General features: G+C 41.6%; 1 long non-coding RNA gene across 2 annotated transcripts in view; it reads left to right on the top strand.

The window, feature by feature from the left end:
• The window catches only part of LOC112111484, a 46,235-nt gene extending 26,356 nt beyond the window's left edge, over positions 1–19,879 (top strand). Inside the window, exons 3-4 of one of the 2 annotated variants that reach the window (XR_002908496.2) lie at positions 17,074–17,684; positions 18,514–19,879. This is a non-coding gene — a long non-coding RNA (uncharacterized LOC112111484). Of the gene's footprint in view, positions 1–17,070; positions 17,685–18,513 lie in introns of both variants that reach the window. The other variant, XR_002908495.2, reaches the window with a different exon arrangement.
• Positions 19,880–21,403: the final 1,524 nt, after the last annotated feature.

Here is a 21,403-nt window from a genome sequence, read left to right as displayed (position 1 = left end):
GAGTGCCTCTGGGTGTTTAGGAGTGTTTGTGTGCCTGACGTTGTGTATATGCTGTGTGCAGATGTCTGTCTCTATGTGTGTGTGTGTTTGGGAGTGTGCATGTGTGTGTGTTTGTATGTCTGTGTCTATGGGTGTGTGCTTGTGTTTGCACGTGTGTGTTCTGCGTTTGGAGGGTGTCACAGAACAGAGCCAAGGTTTGGCCTGACCATTGTAAAGAGGGAATTCCTTGAAAAGACTTCACATGGGTATCTGGCAGAGGCAAGCTGTAAATCCAACTGTTTTATAGCCCTGGCAGCAGATGTTTTAAAGCGCACTTTCCCCCTTGGATTACTGTTTATCACAGAACTTCTAGGCCTGCAATCTATCTACCTTTTATTCTTGGGGGTAGTGAACTGGTTTGTTTTGGTTGTATTCTTTCCATTTGATTGCTAACCCCTTTATCAAATGGCTTCTTTTAAGATCTTTACCCTAAAACAGCCCCTCTTGGTCACTGCAGATGGCGATTAACTATGGCAAGGGATTGCCTTCTTCTGTCCCTGCTTTCCATATTTGCAAATTAAGTGCTCCTGTGATCCGATCAGACCTTCATTACCGGGGGGAGAGGAGCGTTTTGAGAAGGGGGAAGGGTGTGGGTGCCTAAAGTCACATTAGTCTCCATGGGGCGAGCAACCCTGGCTGACGTGTTATGAAACAGCTTGAACGTGCTGTGTCTATACCCTCCCTAACCCATCCATCCGCCTTTGGCTAGCCCTCTCTTTTGTTGGCGGAGCTGGGATGGACCCCACCCTTGTAAATAGAATCCATGTGGCCAAAAGAATCCGAGGCGTTTTGCCTTGGGGGTTAATAGGGGAAGGCGGTGGATGTCTGATGCCCCTGTCCTATCAATCCGTGGCTGGTAGGCATGGCAGAGAACCGTCTCTACTTCTCGCTCTTTTAAATCTTTAGCATATGCCAGGCCTGTTTGGAGACTGAGGCTTGGAGATAGCTGAGGATCATTAGGTTAAATTGTGTGTGTTGTGTGTGTGTGAGAGTGAGAGAGAGATTGTAGAGTTAAATTTAATTCCATTGTTTCTTATCACACGGTTCCTTTGGAAGATCTAGAAAACGCCCCACCAAGTAACCAACAAACAAAATAATAACACTGTCTCTTCGCGTCTATTTCCTTGTAACATATGGGGCTCTTCGGCTTAGCTGTATCCATCACCGCTTCTCTTTCATTCTGATAACTGAGAGCGATTTTCATAACGACTTGCAAGAGGGTTGTAAAGAATTATGAGGGCTCAGCAAAGTCCTCCGATGAACTGTTGGCAAGTGTCACTTTGCAAGCTGACACCCACCGCAGTAAACGTGAGGCTCTGCTGTCCGATTGCAGTTCTCCAAGTTTGCGTGAGCCGTACGCGCTTATTATTTTTGGCTAATAAAAAGCAAGACTGTTAGAAACAAATACCCAATTAATGTAAACAAGACACTCGTGGCCTCAGTCACCATGACAATTAGAATCCGTAGCATCTAAACACACACCCTGCTCTCTTTGAGAGGTTTATATAGTTAGTGGGAGTGCAAAACCCTACGAGGCATACTGTATTTATCTTGGTTAACCCTGGTGCTTTTATTAACCCTGGTGCTTCCAAGGAATCTGAGACCCCCCTCCACTCCCCAATGAATCGAACTGGACAAGAACAGAGTTGGTTTAGATTTCACAGCTGATGTTTCTGTTCAAATACTTGGAAAGGAAAAAAAGAAAAACAACAACCCGAGCCCATAATAATAATAATAAAAGCTTTAAAATCTAGCTGGGTTTCTTCTATTTAGAAAATAAACACAAGCAACCGGCCCAGTGTTTGAACCTATCCGTTCAAGAGCAAGGTGATTATATGCGTCCTATGAGGACTTTACTCTCTTAAAGCTAACTTAAGACAGGTCACTTTCTTCCGAGGGGCAGCCAAGAGAAATGCGAGCCTAGAGAAATCTACGGTGGAATCACTTGAAATCTTCAATCTTCGGAGAAAAGGCGAAATGCCTGGCCATCTATATGGGCTAAAATACACACACAGAAGAACAGAAGAGACAATTGTTTTACTATTAAAAGCTGCTGGATGCTCCAAAAAAAAAAAAAGCCTGCATTAATTTATATGATTCAGTGCTGTTTAAATAATAATGTGGTCTTGGCAAAAAATGGACCCCATTGCCAATTTTCTCTTCTCACCCAGATAGAGCGAAATGATACGATCTCTGTCTTTACAGTTCAATGGCTTGAATACTTAATTTAGTCTATTTTTCGGAACACTCCGTATACCCATAAATCTGCCAGGCTTTCTCTGTTACAATGCCATCAAATAAAGAGGACATTGACTTCCAAACCAGCTACGGTCCAAATAACTAACAAAGATAATCTATAAAACTGATTTGGAAGGAAAGGGATGAGTTGAGTTCCTTAAGTCTAATCACCCCGACACTATAAACAAATGGCTATAACCTTCGGAAATTAAGTTTGCTTTAATAACCTTTCATAAACAGACTTCTGTCTTGGTGGCTGCAGAAATTATCCTGACTGGGCATTTCTCGCCATACATCATACAGTGGGGACCGGGGAGAGGTTTCCTGCACTCTGTAATTGTATTGGGGTCTGTATCTGGACCAAAGCTTGGCTTTACTCAGGCAAGTAAAACCGTGGAAGTCAAGGTTTACTCTTCTTTTGAGGAATGTGGAGCAGGATTTGGCTCCGACTATCTGTACATCTGTGAAAGAAAGAAAGAAAGAAAGAAAGAAAGAAAGAAAGAAAGAAAGAAAGAAAGAAAGAAAGAAAGAAGAAATTCCCTGGTATAGTGTGACTGCTTGTGAATAAAGAGTCATAGGTGGCTGTTACTTTACCCCTTTAACTCTAGACATGATCTCAATCTATTGAGCACCAAAAGAGTAACGTAGCTTTTCCATGAGCAACTCCCTAGGAATTAGATCCAAGCAGCCAGATCCTGGATTCACCTATGTGCTGAAGTATACCAAACAAAGGGGTGCTTATTTCAAAGGCATGGACATGCATAATGGTCAGATGTTTCCCTTTAGCCTGTGTGTTTTTGTGTATGACTGTGTATGTATTGGAGATGACTCTCAAAAGCTTGCATTATACACAATTTAGTCTCAGGAGATGGAAAGAGCCCCTTCGATCTGGGGCCCTAAACAGTGGCTGTTCTGCTTAGGAGATAGCTTTGTATTGGTCAGTGGTGATCTGTGAAATGGGTTTTTTTATTTTAATCCTGCCAGATCTGCCCTAACCCAAAGGTCAGAATTTAAACACGCCTTGAATGAGGGCCAGCTGAAGATGACACTTGGATGTTGCAATTTAACTGCGGGCATTCTTCCAAAAAACAATTTCTTCATCGTCTCAAGTTTCAACAAGGCCTCTCTTCTCCCCCGCCCCACCCTTAGATAGGAGGGAGGGGAGTGGAGGGACTCTTCTCTTTGGATGAGATGAGCACTGTCCTAGGAAGAGCCAGAGATGCTGTGGTGAGCTCTTCCCCAGTCCGGGGCTTTGTCTGGCTGAATACATTAAACAAGGGCAGCCAGAGGTCATGCACTAGTGGAGCAAGCTCCATGCTTCCAAACAAATCCATTTCCACTGGAGTCAAAGCTCACCACTTCAGGATGGGGGAGGTGGGACTGAGGCTGCAGTACAGGCCTCTAAATGCAGCGGGGCTGTGGGGCGGTAGATTTTGCCCTCCAGGTTTCAGGATTGGCATCAAGTGGTAGGTCCTGCATGAAGGCAAATTTGCACTCCTGGTTTAGGCGACGACATCTCCATTGAAGCCAAAGGGAGGTTGCTAGGAATGGCTCAGGTTCAGGTGCTAGAATATTAAATTGAAATGGCTATTGGTATTTTCCTGTTTCACACACAGATTGCCTAGATGCTCCCCACCCCACAACCAGCCAACTGTGTACTCTTTGTTGCATGTAGGACCCTCTATTGCAAACTCTCACAGGGCAAAAGGTCAGCTATGTACTGCAAAATCAGTGTCTAAATGCTGCTGTACGCAAGTGTGGTTGTGTATGGTATGGGGTAGATAGGTGTCTGAGTGTTTTTGTGTATGGTCATGTGTGTGTTTTGGTACTTGTGTATGTTTTGTGTATAGACTATGTATTTGTGTATGGTGCATATGTGTGTTGGTGTCTGTGTAGGTGTTTGTATATGTTATGTATGTATATTTTTGTGTTTATGTGTGTTTACGTTTGGTGTATGTATGACTGTGCCCTTGAGATATATATGTATATGGGTTTATGTATATGTGTGGGGAGGAGTATGTGTGTAAGAATATAAGAATGGCCATACTAGGTCAGACCAATGGTCCATCTAGCCCAGTATCCTGTCTTCCGACAGCGGCCAATGCCATGTGCTTCAGAGGGAATGAACAGAAAAGGTAATTATCAAGTGATCCATCCCCTGTCACCCATTCCCAGCTTCTGGCAAATACAGGCTAAGGACACCAATAGCCATCAATGGACCTATCTTCCATGAGTTTATCTAGTTCTTTTTTGAACCCTGTTATAGTCTTGGCCTTCACAACAACCTCTGACAAAGAGTTCCATAGGTTGACTGTGTGTTACATGAAGAGACACTTCTTTTTGTTTGTTTTAAACCTGCTGCCTATTAATTTCATTTGGAGACCCCTATTTCTTGTGTTATGAGAAGGAGTAAATAGCACTTCCTTATTTACTCTCTCCTCACCAGTCATGATTTTATAGACTTCTATCATATCCCCCCTTAGTCGTCTCTTTTCCAAGCTGAAAAGTCCCAGTCTTATTAATCTCTCCTCATATGGAAGCTGTTCCAGACCCCTAATCATTTTGTTGCCCTTCTGTGAACCTTTTCCAATTTTGAAATTCTGTTTTGAGATATATATTTGAGATGTATATTTATTTATGGTCCATGGGTATGGATGTTTGTGCTGGTGTCTGCAAATGTTTTGAGTATGTGTGTGTATTTGTGTTCAATGTGTATGTGTAAGCATATGTGTTTGTGTATAGTCTGTGTGTGAGTATGTGAAAGTGTGTATTTGCTTATGATATATGTGTGCATGTTTGTGTGTTCACGAGTATGTGTGCATGGTGTAGATGTGTGTGTCTGGTGAGTGTATGCTTATGGTATGAGCGTGAGAGAGAGAGTGTGTGTATGTGTGTGTGTGTATTGTGTGTGAATGTATTTGTGTGGTGATGAGAGTTTGTGTATGGGTGTGTGTGGTAAGTTTAGGCAGGCAGTGTGGGAAGCAGGTAAATAATTTTGTCTCCATTTCAAGGTAATGTTTATCACTAAAGTTACCATCTAACTATAAATTTCCATAAAGCTCCATTTCCGACATACGCCTTTCCTATGGAATTTATGTCAAAAGAACCCTGAAAGCAAAACTACCTGTATGGGCTGACAGACTAGCCAGACAGGGTGTGTCAGTTCTCTGTGTATGGGAGAAAAATAATTAACCCAAACCCTAATGAGATTGAACTAAACTGTAAAACTGTATAAACATCCAGATTACTGAAGACAACACCTTTGATCTCTGGGCCCTTTCACTGAAATTTACCATTAACCTCTTTGATGCACTTCTTCAAAGATGTGGAAATTTCGGGGTGAAACCCTGGAGCCATTGAAATCAATGTGAGTATTTTGCCATTGACTTCAATGGAGCCAGATTTCCCCCCCCCCCCTTATATTTTGCAGATGTTTGGGACCATTAGATTGAAAAGTACTTATGCAGCCGGTTTGATTAAGGAAAAAGAAAGGCCACATTCCATAGCTAATGTAAATCAACATAAATCCAATGGGGCCATGCTGATTTCCAGTGACTCGCATTCTGTACTGAAGACTTGGTTGTATAGAATTGGATTTCTTTTACTTGAAGTTAAAAAAAATCCAGAATATCTTTGTTATGGCCTCCCCCCTCAAGAAATTATTAAATGACAAGGCACCGCTTGTTTGCACTGTTGTAGCCGCGTTGGCCCCAGGATATGAGAGAGACAAGGTGGGGGAGGTAATATATTTTATTGGACCAACTTTTGTTGGTGAAAGAGACAAGGTTTGCAGCTCCACAGAGCTCTTCTTCAGGCTCCGTGGAGCAAGAAATCTTGTCTCTTCCACCAACAGAAGTAGGTCCAGTAAAAGCTATTGCTTCACCCACCTTGTCTGGCTCAAAGCACCATTTGTTTGAGATATTGTATTCACTTCTGGATGGGGGAGTTGTTTTTTAATGTAGTCAGTATTTTCTGGACTAGTTTGGAAATCAGAGGGGAAGAGCAAGTGAATTAATTGAGTTCATTGTGTTGAATGATGAAACAAAAGAAATACAGATATTTATTGTTATTAATATTGTTGCTGGTGTTGTGCCAACAGTTCCAAACAGTTTACAGTCTCAATAGCCAAGAGGATAGGAGGGGAAACTGAGGCACAAGGCGGTGGTATCACTGGGCTGTTTTGCTGAACAGTGACTGCAGGATAGAACCCCAGCTTTCTGTGAAAATAATGGCATTGGCCCTGGTTCAGCAAAGCTCTGAGGCACTTGCTTAAGTCCCACTGATTCCAGTGCATTTAAGCACCTGATCAGAAATAAGCACCAGCTTAAGTGTTTTACACCTGCTTAAGCGTAAACCCACACTTATGTTCTTTGTTTTATCAGATCCTTAGAGAGTTAAGGCAGTAAGTAAGTGACATTGTCTTGGCAAACACATTTCAGCTAGGCATGCCTAAAGCCATTTGACCCCTAAAGTCATCTCATGCTAAGACAATATCCAGGATTCTAAAGAATGGATGGGGGGGCGGGGGAGAGAGAAATGAAATACCTGGAAAGCAGAATCAATTTTTAACATTCATGTCACAGCATTTACACACACACACACACACACACACACACACCGATGCACCTACAAACTGTCCATGGAGAGTGAAAGAAATACTAGGAAAACAGAAATACTAGAAGGTCGAGAATGCCTGCACTAGAAAGTTACACACCATAATAACTTAGCAAATGTAGCGTCCCCAGCCAAGCGTTGATTTCTTTGAGAGCTGGAGCCAAGGATGCAGTAAACTTGAATGATAAAAAATTAGTATGTAAAATAACAGAGTGAAATACAATTTCCCTGAATACCACTTCCCTTTCATTACCCTTTGACTGGCTGGGACTTTAAAAGCTGTACCCCAGCCATTTTCTTTAACTGCTTCATGATTCAGACCTAATGAATTTGCTTTGCTACCAATAAATCAGAATCAATGTTTTCTCTTCAATTTTGTATTCCTAATTTCTTGGGGAGAGTCACCAAAGAGTGCGACTGCCTCAAGTTAGCAAAGTAACACGCTATTATTAGCAATCAGAAGACTTTATAATGTTACAGTGCACCATGGGTTTTGCAGCTGGAAGGGTTTGCAAATCACAGATTATATTAACTGTTTGCTGTGTCCTGTGAAATGTGGAGCACTGCAAGATTTTAAACTGTGCTGTATATATATATGAAGCTGCTAAACAAACAACAGCGATTATTTCCCCCATGGGGACCATAGCAGAGGGGCCGCGGTGCCCTTTGATTAAAAGTAACTTCAGTGGAACAGACTATGGTGATCCTTAGAAATTGCTTCCTGACATTTTCCTGCCTCAGTGGAATCTGATCAATACAGTATGTATGATGAGATTCGTGGATTTCCCACATCTGTTTCCATAGCTGTTTTAGAAACGCCATGGATGCTATAGATATGTGCTGTTGGTGGTGGTGGTGTGTGTGTGTGTGTGTGTGAGAGAGAGAGAGAGAGAGAGAGAGATCTACTGGTTATTTCCCCCTCCAAAGACTAAGTGGGAAGGAACATGCAACATACCATATCAGAGAATGGCATTTGTAATTCTCCTTATGTGTGGAAACCGAATTTGTTGAGTGTGCATTTTCTTTTCTTTCTCTATCCCCCCTCCCCCTTTTCTTTTTTCCTTCTGTGCCAAAGCTGGTTACTGATGTATCCTCTCCATGACTTCTTGCTGCTTGGCTCCCACTCAGACCCTGCGCTGAAGGCATTCATCATTTTACATCACAGGGTGGCTCCTCGATTTAACTTCAGAACCAGTTCTCTGGGGAATATTTAGGGCATATGTAGTGTGTTGGTGTGGGGGGACTAGCCACATTTTTATTTGTTATCTTTATGTAAAATACATGTACAAAAACACCCCACGCCACTGTCTAACATAAATAAATTACTTTTATAGACCCATGAAAACAACCCCCACAGGATCAGAATTTCCTGGGACACAGGGGGGATTAAAAAGAAGGTAATGCATCCAAAGAAAATACATTGTGCATTAGCTCAGATCTTTTTATGGAAACAAAACAATAACATTCTGTGACAGAGCAAGTTTGCTGTGAAAATAGGCCCATGAACAAATACAACAACGTTTATTGAATTTAAAAATGGTCTTTAATGAACACAAGCACATAAGAGGGGAGAAAGCCGGTTTCCATCAGCTCCAAAACTTTGATCAGTGGCGAGGGCCTGGGAAGGAGATTTTTTGCAGAATATACACTTCATTTCTTGCAAAGAATCCTCTCTGAAGAATTAGCAGGCTATGCAATTTTTTTTTCAACCTTCCAAGATCCCAGTACTCATGCCTATACATCCTTTACAAGGAGCATAACAATGACTTACTAACACAATCTTTGGTTGTGGTGTAGGAATTTACTTTCCAAGTGCAAGGAAATAGAGGTGAAATTAACCAGGCTTTGAGCTGAGAATTCGGGATCACGTGAGCAGAGAGAGCACGGCCGAGTTGCCTTAGGGGAACAGACTCTTGTCCTCTGGTCCAGAGTCCCCCCCACCCCCTCCCGTAGTCCAGATCTTGAGAGGAGAGGGGAGACTTCCCTCCTCTGGATGCTCTGAAGCAAGAGACTACCTCTCTGGAAGTGTCCGGAGTGTAGAAAAGACTGTGAGGTATTTAAGGCACTCCAGACAATTGCTCATTCTGTAGTGAGTTATTACGCTACTGAGCCAAAGGTCATTAGAAAGGATAAGGGCAGCCATAAAACCGGCACAACTAGCATGCTTTTCCTATAGAGATTATCATTATTGGCTTATTAATACACGATAATTTTGAATTATACACTGCAATAAATAGGAGAGGGTTGACTTGTGGCTTTAAATATTTTATGAATCTCAAAGCGAACATTTTAAGCCACACCATGTGCTTCCGAATGATTAGAAGGACTCAACTTTCTTCTCTGGTTCAAGTTTTTTTGTTTTCTTCAAATAACAAAATAGAAGTGGTTTAAAGAGCAATCGAATGGAAGTTTGCAACATCTGAAGGGGGAAAGAAGTGTATTTAGGAAGCTCCACAAATAACGTATTTGGTCTTAAGTGGTTATCACTCCCTGACTGAAATCCTGAAATCAGATATTGTGATGCAAAAGAGAAAAAAGAGAGAGAAATCACTCTATAGTTGCATTCAAAATGCAATTTGCAATACACTCTGTCATTTCAAAAATCGGAGGCGATTTCAGTGTTAAAGCTACCCTTTGATCACCCATGGCTAGGAGGAACCAAACGAAAATAAATAGATGAGCTGTCCCCTCATTTTTTTAATCCTAAGAATAAAAATTGTAGCGTGTGCCAACGCTAATCACACTTTAAAAGAAACACCCCCTTCCTGAAATATTTTGGTAAGTTTTTCGATTCAACAATATCAAAGATCAGATTTCTAATTTATATATTGCTTTCTGACATTTAAGAGCCCTGGTGATGAAATATACGTCCTCAAATGCCTCCAAGCACCATAACTCTGCCAAAACACAAAGTTCATTCAGGGAAAAACCAATAATAAGAACAATAACAGTAAGTAGAAACTTAAACAATATTTTAAATTCAAGCTCACATGCATCACTTCTTCAGTAATCCTCCCCCCCACACACACACACCTTTCATTGAAATATATTTGAGGGGCTTCATTGAGTAGAAAATAATATCCAGACTGCCTTTATGTGACACAAATAAACTTAACGGTCACGATAATATGTCAGTAAAACTGTACATATGCACTCGACAGCGAAGGTAACATTCTGGCCTGCAGAGATCAAGAAATAGTGTCTAGCCAACAAAATCTTCAGTATGTTTAATGAATGATATGCTTAAATCACATAATTATAGGGGAAAGCATATTTTTAAACAATCTTAATTAAAATAGAATTATTTTTGCACAAATAAATCTGACACAGTTAACATACATATTTTCCCCTCACCCATTCTAACCTAATTTTCCCCAACCCGAAGTATTTGCGGCAAAATTATTCTTCCAATAGTAAATCTTCTTCTAGAGATGAACAGTATATAGAGGTACCTCTCCTTTCAGTTTGTAATCTTCATTGTACACAACGCCCCCAGCACCCCAGAGCGAATCCTGCCCAAAATACTAGAGATTTAATATATTTTAAAAATACATTCACATACAAATTTTACCAAACTTTCTGGCCTTTCCTCTAGAAAGCGATCATATACAAATACCTTTAGCCCAGCAATCATAAATATTGTCGTCTTTTTAAAACAAGCATTTCCTCTTATTCCACCATCTTCTTCCAAGCAATAAGCACTCTTTGCGCTGGCACAAGAATAATGTAATCAACAAAGTCGAATCCGAACCTAGGGGGGAAAATAATACAAAATTAGCTTCTTAGCTCTACTCATGGGATGCAGTATCTTCATTGTTCCTTTGTTAGAGTTTGCATCAGCGCGAGAGGAACATCTCTTTCCCCCAAAACGAAACTTTTTTTCCCCACCCCCTCTCTTGTGCTTGTGCTCTGAATCCAATCATTCTTCATCATCTTGCTGTAGGAGTTGGAACTCTGCTTAGCTTTCTATAGAGTCTTTTGTGCGTGTGTGTGTGTATGAGTGTGGGTTCAGCCGCTGTCCTCTTGACTGAGGCGTGGGCAAAGAAATAACACAGACACAACCCACAACACGAGCATTTTAGGAAAAGTTGCAGACTTGGTAGGAATCTCTCTCCTGTAACCTGGGTTTTTAAAAAAGACTCCTTGATGTACTAAGTAATGCAGAGACTAGGGTGTTTTTTTTCTTCCTTCCCCCTCCTTGTTTACAACTACAGAAGGCAAAAGAGTCATAAATCTTAGGGCAGCCTACAGAGACAAGTACATTGGTATGCATCGTTAGAACTAGCTAATACCTAAACCCATTAGCAGACCGTGTAGAGTTCGAGTTTCCGGTGTACATTAACTTACAGTTAAATTCTGGAGGAAAGGGCATTGTGAATTAACATAAACTATATCCATCATATAGTTTGTCATATTAGATTAGTCAACCATGGATTTTTGTGTGTGTGCGTGTTAAACTTTTTTTTTTTGAAGCCTTCCAGCGCTGTGTTAATTTCAGAGAAGGGGTTGCCTTTTTTGCATAACTGCCATAAATCATATATCAGGATCTTTTTTAAAAAGTACAGGCACCCCAATTACTGTGCATATTAAACAAGAAATCGCAGTGATGTGGGGGAGAGTGAAATCAAGAATTATCAATGAGGAGATTGGACCAAGAAAAGAAAGACTATCTATCTATCTATCTATCTATCTATCTATCTATCTATCTATCTTGGGCCAGTCTCTCTCTCTCTCTCTCTCTCAACAAGAAAGTAAGTCCTTCATTAACAAGAAGGTGGGGTGGGCTTCAGAAAAGAAATTGATCCTTTAAGGCAACACACACTGGAACCTAATGGTGGAAAGGGCCAAATTATGAGACCAACACACAAGCAAAACCGTATTTTTTTATTTTATTATTATTATTATTTGTAAATTCCTTTCACCATTAGTTGGTGGATTCCATTGCACGCAAGAGACCTTTTTCCCTGAGATCCATTATGGTGCCTATTTCCACTAATCAATGCTTTTGTGTCTTCTTTCCACTTGCCCTGGCTCCCCATCTTTGCTCTAATGACGCTGGGTTTGTTCACATATTGCTGCTGACACCCCTCCCTTCCACCCTCACTGCACCATCATAATATGCACCACAGACATAATGCCACCCCCAGCTTTGCTTTGAAAAATCCCCTCTTGCTTCGCCTATATGAACAGATTCCCCCCTCCCTCTTTCTTCCTCCCTCTCTCGTCCTCACCCCCCCTCCCCCGGGTTTGGGTTGCACATAGATTATCTGAACTTTTGTTGTTCGCTTTTCCTCCTTCGCCCGTGAAAGCGTTAAAGGTAAGGGACTGGCACTCGCGTCCAACAGCAGGCTTTTGTAAGGATGATTTATTGCCTCAATCTTGGTTCACCCAGAGTTCACATGGATTTGCTGCTGCTGAGGGCTAAAAGATGGTCTCCCTTGACAAGTGTGACTATTGGAAATGCCTCTTTTCTCTCCCTCTCTCGCCCTCTCTCTCTGCTGGGCTTCTAAAGTGTAAAATGGTTTATAATTGAGAATGAGACTGGAGTGTTTTGCTTGTGTGTGTGTGTGTGTGTGTGTGTGTGCGTGCGTGTGTGTGTGTGTTATACACCACTATGAATATCATTGCAAAGCCAACACGATCTGCATGGGAAGTCTGCTACTTGTGACCGGGCACAGATCCCAATTTTTTAAAAAAAGAATAAGCGCACATATCTTTTTTTTAAAAATGGGATCTGTGCCCAATCACAGGTAGCAGACGTCCCATGCAGATAGTGTTGGTTTTGCAATGATGTTCAGACAAAAGGCTCTTATTGCTTTTTGATGCACGCGCACACACGCCGTAGAAGTTATGGCCTGGTGTTTGTGGGAGAATGAGATTTCCAAACCTTCTTTGTTGGGGGGGGTTGAGGAGGAATTGTTACTAATCTGGACTGCGGTGGGGGTTAGTGCTGTTAATCTGGGTGTGATTAGCCCGAGAGCCCTTGTATTTCTTTATTTCAGAGGAATTACTCAGTTAACAACAACAACAGCAAATCACCTCTTCTTCCTTCTCCCCCTCCTCTCCCCTCCCTCGGTTTAAAACAAGTAAAATAATTTATTAACTGCATCGAGGTCTTAAACTCCTGCAGACGCATCAACCATAGATTACACAACGTGACCTGCCTTCCAATGCTCCTGATCCCCCACACACACCAAAAAGAGGGGAGGGAACAAAGGGAGACACAATCCCCTTTTATAAGGCACCTCTTTCTAATCCCCCCTTTATATTTGCAGCGGAAACGTTATTTTTTCTATATCGAAATTTGTTTGTACTTTGAACATCCGCCTGCATTTGCCTGTAAAATAACCCTTGTGGTAATGCTAATAAGATGCAAATTTTATAGAGAGCTAATCGCTTTTTCTTAATTTATGCTTCAAGGAAATGAGGGGCCTTATCTAAAAACGTTTACATAGAGCCAGCCAGGTGCATGAGCTGTTTGGTATTTCTAACTATCCCCTTCATCTGTCTCTGTATATCTAGATGGGTATGGGTGATCGTGTTGTGTGTGTATGTAGAGAAATTTTATAGAGTATAGACTATATCTATGTATGGTTCTATGTATCTAGATGTATAAGGGTGAATTTGGGTGTGTATATAGTTATACACTACATAGCGAGTATATATAGTATAGATCATATATATTTATGTCTCTATATATAGATATATGTGAGTGATCTTGTGTGATTGTGTTTATTTATAATCATAGACTACATATAAAGAGATTTTATATGTATATAACATAGATTATGTATGTTTATGTCTACATAACTGGGTGTGTATGGGTAATTTTGTGTATGCTTTGTGTGTGCATATAATCACAGGCTATATACAGAAGTATGTATGGGGTAGAGACTGTATATATCTCTATATATCCAGATGTATATGCCTGGTTGTATGTATGTATATAGTCAGAGACTATGCAGAGAGGCTATATATACACTATATATCATATATCTTCATTTTATTAAAAGCCATTTGGAAACTCTTTTAGATGGTTGTACTTTTCTAAAACGTGACTAGCTTAATCTTTCAAAGTTGTGGAAGAATCACTAGAAAGATGATAGAAATATTTTCAATGGTATATAAATGAACAACCCAGACTAGGCTAACTTCTCCTGCTTATTGATGACATCAGTCTTATTCAGGTGAAGTTTTATTCCTGGAAAAAATAATGAAGCATTAACGCGATTTCAATATTTTTAATTTGCCTCAGCTAAATCTTTAGCAAAGAGGTTGAATCTGGATTTGTACCGAAATTAATTTTCAGGATTTATTTTTAAAATATTTGATGCTCAACTTGACGTTCTTCATCTGTCCTTACTTTGTCCCAAACCATAATTATATTCACTTCTGATAAATAATTCATGCCAATCTCTTACCTTTGGACTGCCTTGTCTTCAAAACAAGCCCAGATATGATTCTTGAAAAACAGAGTTAAATGTAATTTAATAGAATCAAAAAGGAATGATTTTTCTTAAAGTAGACATTTTTGAACCCGGGATTTAAAAAGTGAACGTTTCTTTAACTATTATCCAGCCTAAGACGGTTTAGTTAAACCCATGGCAGTGCAAACACCAGAAATGCAAATATTCCTGATAATAAATTTGTAAGGAATCCATAATGGTGGATACATTGATGAGTTCCTTAAACTGTATAGCTAGTCTGGAGGTAGATAATTAAATAAACAAATCACAATAAAACGCATTAACTTAGTGTGTTTTAACTGATGGTGTCTGAAGAGAAAGACACAGAGAGTTGCTAGGTCAAATTCATCGCTAGTGTAACTCCAGTGACTTCAACAGATTTACTCCCCAGGGCTCAAAGACTAAATTTAGCTCAGTGGCCTGTAAATCAGCCGGATTTAAATGAAACTTTAAGCAGCTAATGAAATATACCAGAAGCCGAGGACTCACAATGATATGCAGCAATGTAAATATGTTTTCAATAAACACAGGGTCTGTAAAAATCCGGAATCGTTTAGATAGGACTGGGATGTCTTTTGAATGGGTAATCTGAACTGCACTCAATCCACCGCCCCCGCCTTTTATTACCCCCTTTAAACACCCCCAGTGGAAGGCTATCGGATTTCCAAACCTCACACACTTGCCATTTCTAACGGGCTGACCTAGTTAATGGTTGATGTTGATTATTTTTTTATTTATTTATTGGAGTTTGCCTTCAGTTTGGCCGTGGCTCAGTCAAAAATCGAAGGGCTCACTACATCCCTCTGCCTAGCACGCTGGATACTCCGCAGCGCAATTTAAAATTGCGCGCAGGTGAGCGCTCCTAAGGTTTCGTCCCGCAAAGGCCAGAGCGCTTTCGACTCCCCCTGACTGCCCTGGGAATTGAAACACGCGACCCTCTTCATCTAGTCCGGTATGTAAACAGGGGCCTATTTCTGCCGGTGTATGTGAGGGCAGAATTTGGCCGCAATTCTTTACTTTGCGGTTTTTTTTTTTTTTTTGCGCGTATGGATTTCTATACAACACTCCCCCCGTATTTAAGACTTGAATATATATGTAGGGGGACACTGCCTGTATATAGGTGCACAGCATTAAAGCAGTATTAGCAGTGATGCACATCACATGCAAACAAACAGCCCAGAGCGACTTTCGTCTTGAACTTTTTGCTGGGTGGAAAGAAGGAAAAGTTACACATTGGATACATTTCCCAGTCCACTTTGTGGTGGCTGGGGTACAAAACAATGAACAGAGTGAGATCGCTTTGTAAACAGGACAGCAATCCCACGTGCACTTTCCACTCAAACTGGGCATTAACATTAGAGAGAGAGAGATTTCTGATCGTTTGGAAGTCTTCCACCATACAAGGGAGAGAAAATCAGATCTTTATCCAGTTCCTTTCTGAAACAAGGGGGGAAATTAAACTGGCAACATTGAAAAGGAATATGATGGGTGTGGTGTATGTTATGGAAAGTTTGCACAACAGTGAAGTGTGTGTGTGTGAGAGAGAGAGAGAGAAGCTAGAACCCGCATCCTTAGCAGCCCCAATCAACTTGTTTGTAATTGTATTTGGCATTTTAACTACAGCCTCTTCCCCCGTCAGACAGAGATCTGACACCAAACGTCTGATCAACTTAAAACAAACAAGATTTGTGGGGGATTTCCAGTCATAAATAACCCAACAGTCTCTCTGGGTGGATTTTACCATCCGGGCTGGTTTGTTAGTTTAGATTGGTTGGTCTGTTCTAGGCACACAGTTAACGATGGAAGGGGTCGATCGCTGGCTGGGGTACATGCACTTTAGCTGAGGATCTCCTCCAAAGTTACTACGACCGATGCCGCAAAGGCAGAGAAATCATGGCCCCGTTGAAGTCAATGGCAAAACTTTCTTTGGCCTCTTTAGCGCCAGGAGTCTACCCGCGCTGCTGGACCACAACAGGGCATATCCTGCCCTTTCCGGGACCGGGGCTTGCAGTTGAGGTTAGCACAGGAGGTGTCTTTGAAACGCCTTTAATGAGACTCTGAGACAACAACGTTTATAATTATAATTATAATTATTCCTTGTTGTTGCTAATTTCGATTTATCTTCCAGGGCTCTTTTGTATGCCTGTCATTGCCTCTATAAGCTAATGGTTTTGCCAATAGTCCTTGCTTGTCTCTTCCCAAAGAAAATCGTTTGGTTTTAAACAAGAGCTCTCGACTGCAAAACTCACGGACTGTGCCCTAAGAGGAGCGAGGACAGGGGAAGACATTGGCAAACGTCTACGGTTAATTTCCATAAACTAGTAAAAATAAAGATGCGATTATAAACACACACACATTGCACTGACCAGGGGCCAAGCATTTCTTCAGCAAACGTTATTATGTTTACATGAAACAAGCCATTACACCCAGCACGTGCATCAATAGCTTATTTCAAATAAAGACCTACATTGCAACATGACTGCCTCCATCATGCAATTTAAGCACCCGAGATAATCTGTTGTGTGTTAAACAAGATTTAAGATCTGCTGTCCCCAGGGCAAGGCTTCACACACACACACATACACACACACACACACACACACACCAATCATGGAGGTGATCAAAAAGGTGCAAAGCCAGAGGACATCATTGTTTGGATCCTCGAGTTATTTTAGTTTTTTTTTAATTTAAATTAATTATATTTTTTTATCAGCAGGTTTGGGCCCTTTATGCACAGGATGGCTGGTGAGAGATGGTCTTAAATGACGTGGGTATGTTGGTTTAGAACGTTTGCTCTTGAGTTCTAACTCTGGTGGAATCTTCCTCAGAAGAAGCCATTGGAGATATGCCCATGACTGTGATCCACTGAGTCCCTCTCCTGTGTTGAGTTAAAGATATCCAGTCCCCCTTCTTCCCCACCCCACCAGCGAGAAGAAACTGGAGATGCAAAAAGCTGCTCAAGACCATAGACTTTTGGAGGCTGTCTTTCCTAAGGTCCCATTACCATGAGGTGTCAGTCAGCAGCCTCTCCCATCTCCAAAGGGACACCAGCCTCACTGCTGCCTGAAGCCAGAAACATCCATGACTTCTTCAACAAGCCAAAGACTTGCCTTGCAGGGCTTCAACAGGGCTCTGGAGTGCAAGGATGATCAGACCTCAGAACCAGCCCCCAAGGTTCCAGTGCTCTCCTCGGCCATTCCATGTGGCCTCCCAAAAAAGGCAGAAGCTTTCTGGACCAATGACCAATCCTAACCCTGGTGGTAGCAGCAGGGTTCACCCCCAAACAGGGCACAACTCTAAGCAAAAAACCCAACCTACTTCCAACAGGTATGTTCCATCTGATCCCAGTAGCACTTTCTTTTTACAATGTGTGCACTGTACAGACAATGGGTTTCTTAGCAACTCCAAATGAGTGGTCACCAGTAGCCCTTTGATAGAATTTTAAACAACTGTATAAATACTCATGACTTACTCCAGAAAATTTTGCCCTGCATGGTTGATGTTGTTCTCACAAGGTTATGAAAACAATGCTCAGTGCTAGAAATGATTTTTAACCCAATAATCCTAAATTCTGCATACTTTATTGTCCTAATTTCTTGTGCACTAGCCATTGCATTTTGATGCAACTTTGTTTATTTGTTCATTGAGGGACAAAGAAACAGAGAGAGAGAGAAGGATGGATGGAGGGGTGGAGGGGATGGTAGGATGGATGGATGTGAAATTACCTAGGCAGACATTTGAAGAGATAGAGAGAAAGAGAGATATATGTAAAATGACATGGATAGAAAGATAGAAGTAAAGTTACCTAGACAGAGAGAGATTAAATTAGAAAGAAAGAAAGAAAGAAAGAAAGAAAGAAAGAAAGAAAGAAAGAAAGAAAACCAGCACATATCTCAACTCTGGGTAACAGCAGAACACTTTGAAATTGTCTGCACAGGTTCTATCGGAGCTTGTTAAAAATCCAGACTTTTAACTGAATTTGGATATTGTCTGTCCACTAATGGGACATTTCAAATGACTGCAGCCAGTTTACTGCTTGCAGTTATGTTACTGTCAACTGCTTCAAAGTTCAGCTGTTGTACGGGGTGTGGAATGGGGGGTGTGGGCTGCTGCAAGGGCAGGAGCAGATAAGATGGTGTGGCCTTTTATTTTCTAGGTCCCTGCTGAGGGCCGGCACGCTTTATACCAATGTCCAGATGGAGAAATAATTCCATGTTATCAGGTATCCCTGCTGACAGTGGAGTGTGGGATTGGCTCAGCTGCTCAACCTCAAGCTCTGGTTCCAGATCTGAAGGATGAAGGACAACAGGAGGGAGGGAGCTGGGAGCCTGTCCCCTAGCAGAAGCCCCCCAGTGAGCTCCCAAATGGAGGGTGGGTAGGATGTGCCCAGGAGCAAGTCCTACAGTAAGGCCCAAGGAGATGTGTGGGTTGGCAGCCTGTCTCTGACAGCCCTTGTGCAGCTGCCCTGGAAGTTGGATCCTCCTCTGTCTCTTCAAGGGAAGTGTCATTACTGATCCCCCTAGTCTGCAAAGGAGACGGAGTGAGAAAATTACCTGGAAAACATGCCTGGGGCCAGCTCACTCTTCAGCCACAGCTTCTCTATAAACTTGGACCACAGTTCTGCTGCTCAAATTCCCAGTCAGCGCTACCTTGGGGCCCTGCAACCCCCATCTCACCTAAACAGACTTAAACACACATCCTGCACCTCGGGGAAGTCCTCCGGAACCTGCAGTTCTTGTGCATCTGTGAGGGCTCTCTGCCATGGAAACCAAGCTACAGTCCTTTATGTCATTAAAAAACAAAACAGAAAAAACCTCTAAGTGTAACCAACAGTATCCTTTGATTTCCTCACCCCCTCTATTCCCAATTACCTCCTGCGTATTAAACTGTACAGAGATCTGTGTATAAGGCAGCTAGGAACTGGTGTGTGCATGTAACCCAGCCAATAACAGGACAAGTTCTGTGTGAGCTTATAACACGCTCCATGTATTTTATTAAAGTTGATTTTACTCAGCTGTTTACTTTGTCAGTTACAAAGGTGTCAACAGCCACCCTTTAAATATCCTTACAACCCAATTAAACTTCCTCCAAGCCTAGGGCAACATTGTTTGAAAAGCAAACTAGTGATTTTATCTACCTCACTTTCTGGGGGGCGTATCTTAAAAGGCGTCTGATTTTCAGAAAGGGTTGAGCTCTCCTCCTCTGCAAATTAGGCCCCTTTAAGGTGCTTCAAATTAGGCACCCAGAGGTTTACTCATGAGGGTGGTTTTTCCTTTAACCCCGCACATTCCCCCTACCAGGAAATAACGTAGCTGTGGCACTTCTACTGGCCACTATCATTATCATTTCAGCGGGTTATTGTTTGATAAGCAAATGTAGATGTAAACATATTTGAACCCACTCAAAATCTGACCCTGCAATAACTTAGCTTCTCACTGTAATTTACACATTTTTTTTTCTTTTTAAAAGAGATCAATTGGCTCTTGGCGTATTTTACTGTATTGTTGTGTTTTTCAAAATAAAGAGGCCTTTTAAAAACAGTGCTGGGCGGTTTTCTTGGCTCGTCTGGGTTGGTTTTCTCCAGGAACACTGCTCTGTTGTTCTTAAAATCACTTTGCCATCTTGTAGTTTACTAGGGGTTGGGCTTCACCCTTCTCTCACCCCCATTAATCACTGAGACAGCACTTACTTCAGTAGGCCCCCAGCCCTTTTCATCTCCCAGTTAGTATGCAGCTCCGGAGCCCTGCCTGCTTGTACACTTTTTTATAATGGCCCCTGCCTTCCCTAGAAACTCACCCATTCCTCTGAACGGAAGGGTCTCTCCTCTGCTTTGCAGGCATTTGTAGAAAGGTACATTTAGTCTGAGATTTTCAGCGGGGCACCCACAATGGGTTTCCTCTTTTAGTAAGAACAGCAGTGTGCAGATCCACTTTCAGCCCCATAGTGTTTAGGGCAGGAGCTGGATAAGTCGTGGTTCATTTTATAAGTTGAAGTGTAAAGTCTTGTTGGAATTGTTTGGAGACATTGTGATCATATGGGCTCTGCCAATGCCTTAAAACCAAACAGGGTAACAACAACAGAGCCTGCACGGCTTTAAGTCTCCTGAAAACAATCAGAGGGAGCTTTGAGCACAAAAGTGAAAATGTAGCAGTGCAGATAAATGTAAAACACATTGCAGACTGGTTGTTCCCATGGCCTCAGGCAATTATGATAACGCAACTTTCAAGTGTATTTTATTGTATCCCACCCCCCCCCCAAGATGAATTACCCAGCAACTAAATCTACATATTGTAATTAACTGATAAATATTTAATAATGCTTAGAACTTTATCCATTTGGTCTTTCCATCAACAAACTTTAGGAGGTAAACAGGCAAATTGAAGAAGACATTTTCTTGCCTTAGAAATTTCAAAGCTTGACTCTCTCAGCAATTTGTTTTTTTTTTTTTAAGTAGAAGAGTCTCTGATTGCAAAGGAAATGTTAATTTAAAGGAACCTGTTATGAGAAAAAAAATAGTTTTGATCTGTAAGAACAGCAAGATCTTTGTCAATTGCAGAACAAAGGTTGTGTTGTGCAGAATTCTTTTCTTGCTTAGGAGAAGTGTATTATCTTGTGTGTGTGCATGTGCTTGTGTGAATGGGTTTGTGTGTGTTTGTGTGTAATGTATCTGTATCTATGAATATGTGTGGGTATCTATGAGCATAAGTTTATATGAGGATGCCTGTGTGTATGTGTTTGTATATGTGTGCATGAGCATATGTGTCTGTGTGAACATGTGTGTGTGTGTGTGTGTGTGTGTGTATGTGGGTGTGTCTGTGAGCTTAATCTGGCTTCCACTGAAGCCAAATGTAGAACTCCCATTGACTGCAACGGAAGTGGGAGCAGGCCTCGTGCTTTTAAACCGTAAATAAGATTAGCTGGAGTTGCCTGATGCACAGAACTAACGGATTTCAAAATGCCTCATTTGTGGTGTCCCTAAGGAAATGAGCACTTGAAGGCCTTCCTGGAAGTGTGTCTCACCCATGCCACCAACCCAGCCCTACTGC

This window comes from Terrapene carolina, unplaced genomic scaffold (genome assembly GCF_002925995.2).
Source record: "Terrapene carolina triunguis isolate 2854851 unplaced genomic scaffold, T_m_triunguis-2.0 Scaffold836, whole genome shotgun sequence".
Taxonomy (NCBI): domain Eukaryota; kingdom Metazoa; phylum Chordata; order Testudines; family Emydidae; genus Terrapene; species Terrapene triunguis.
This window is presented reverse-complemented; position numbering and strand designations above follow the sequence as displayed.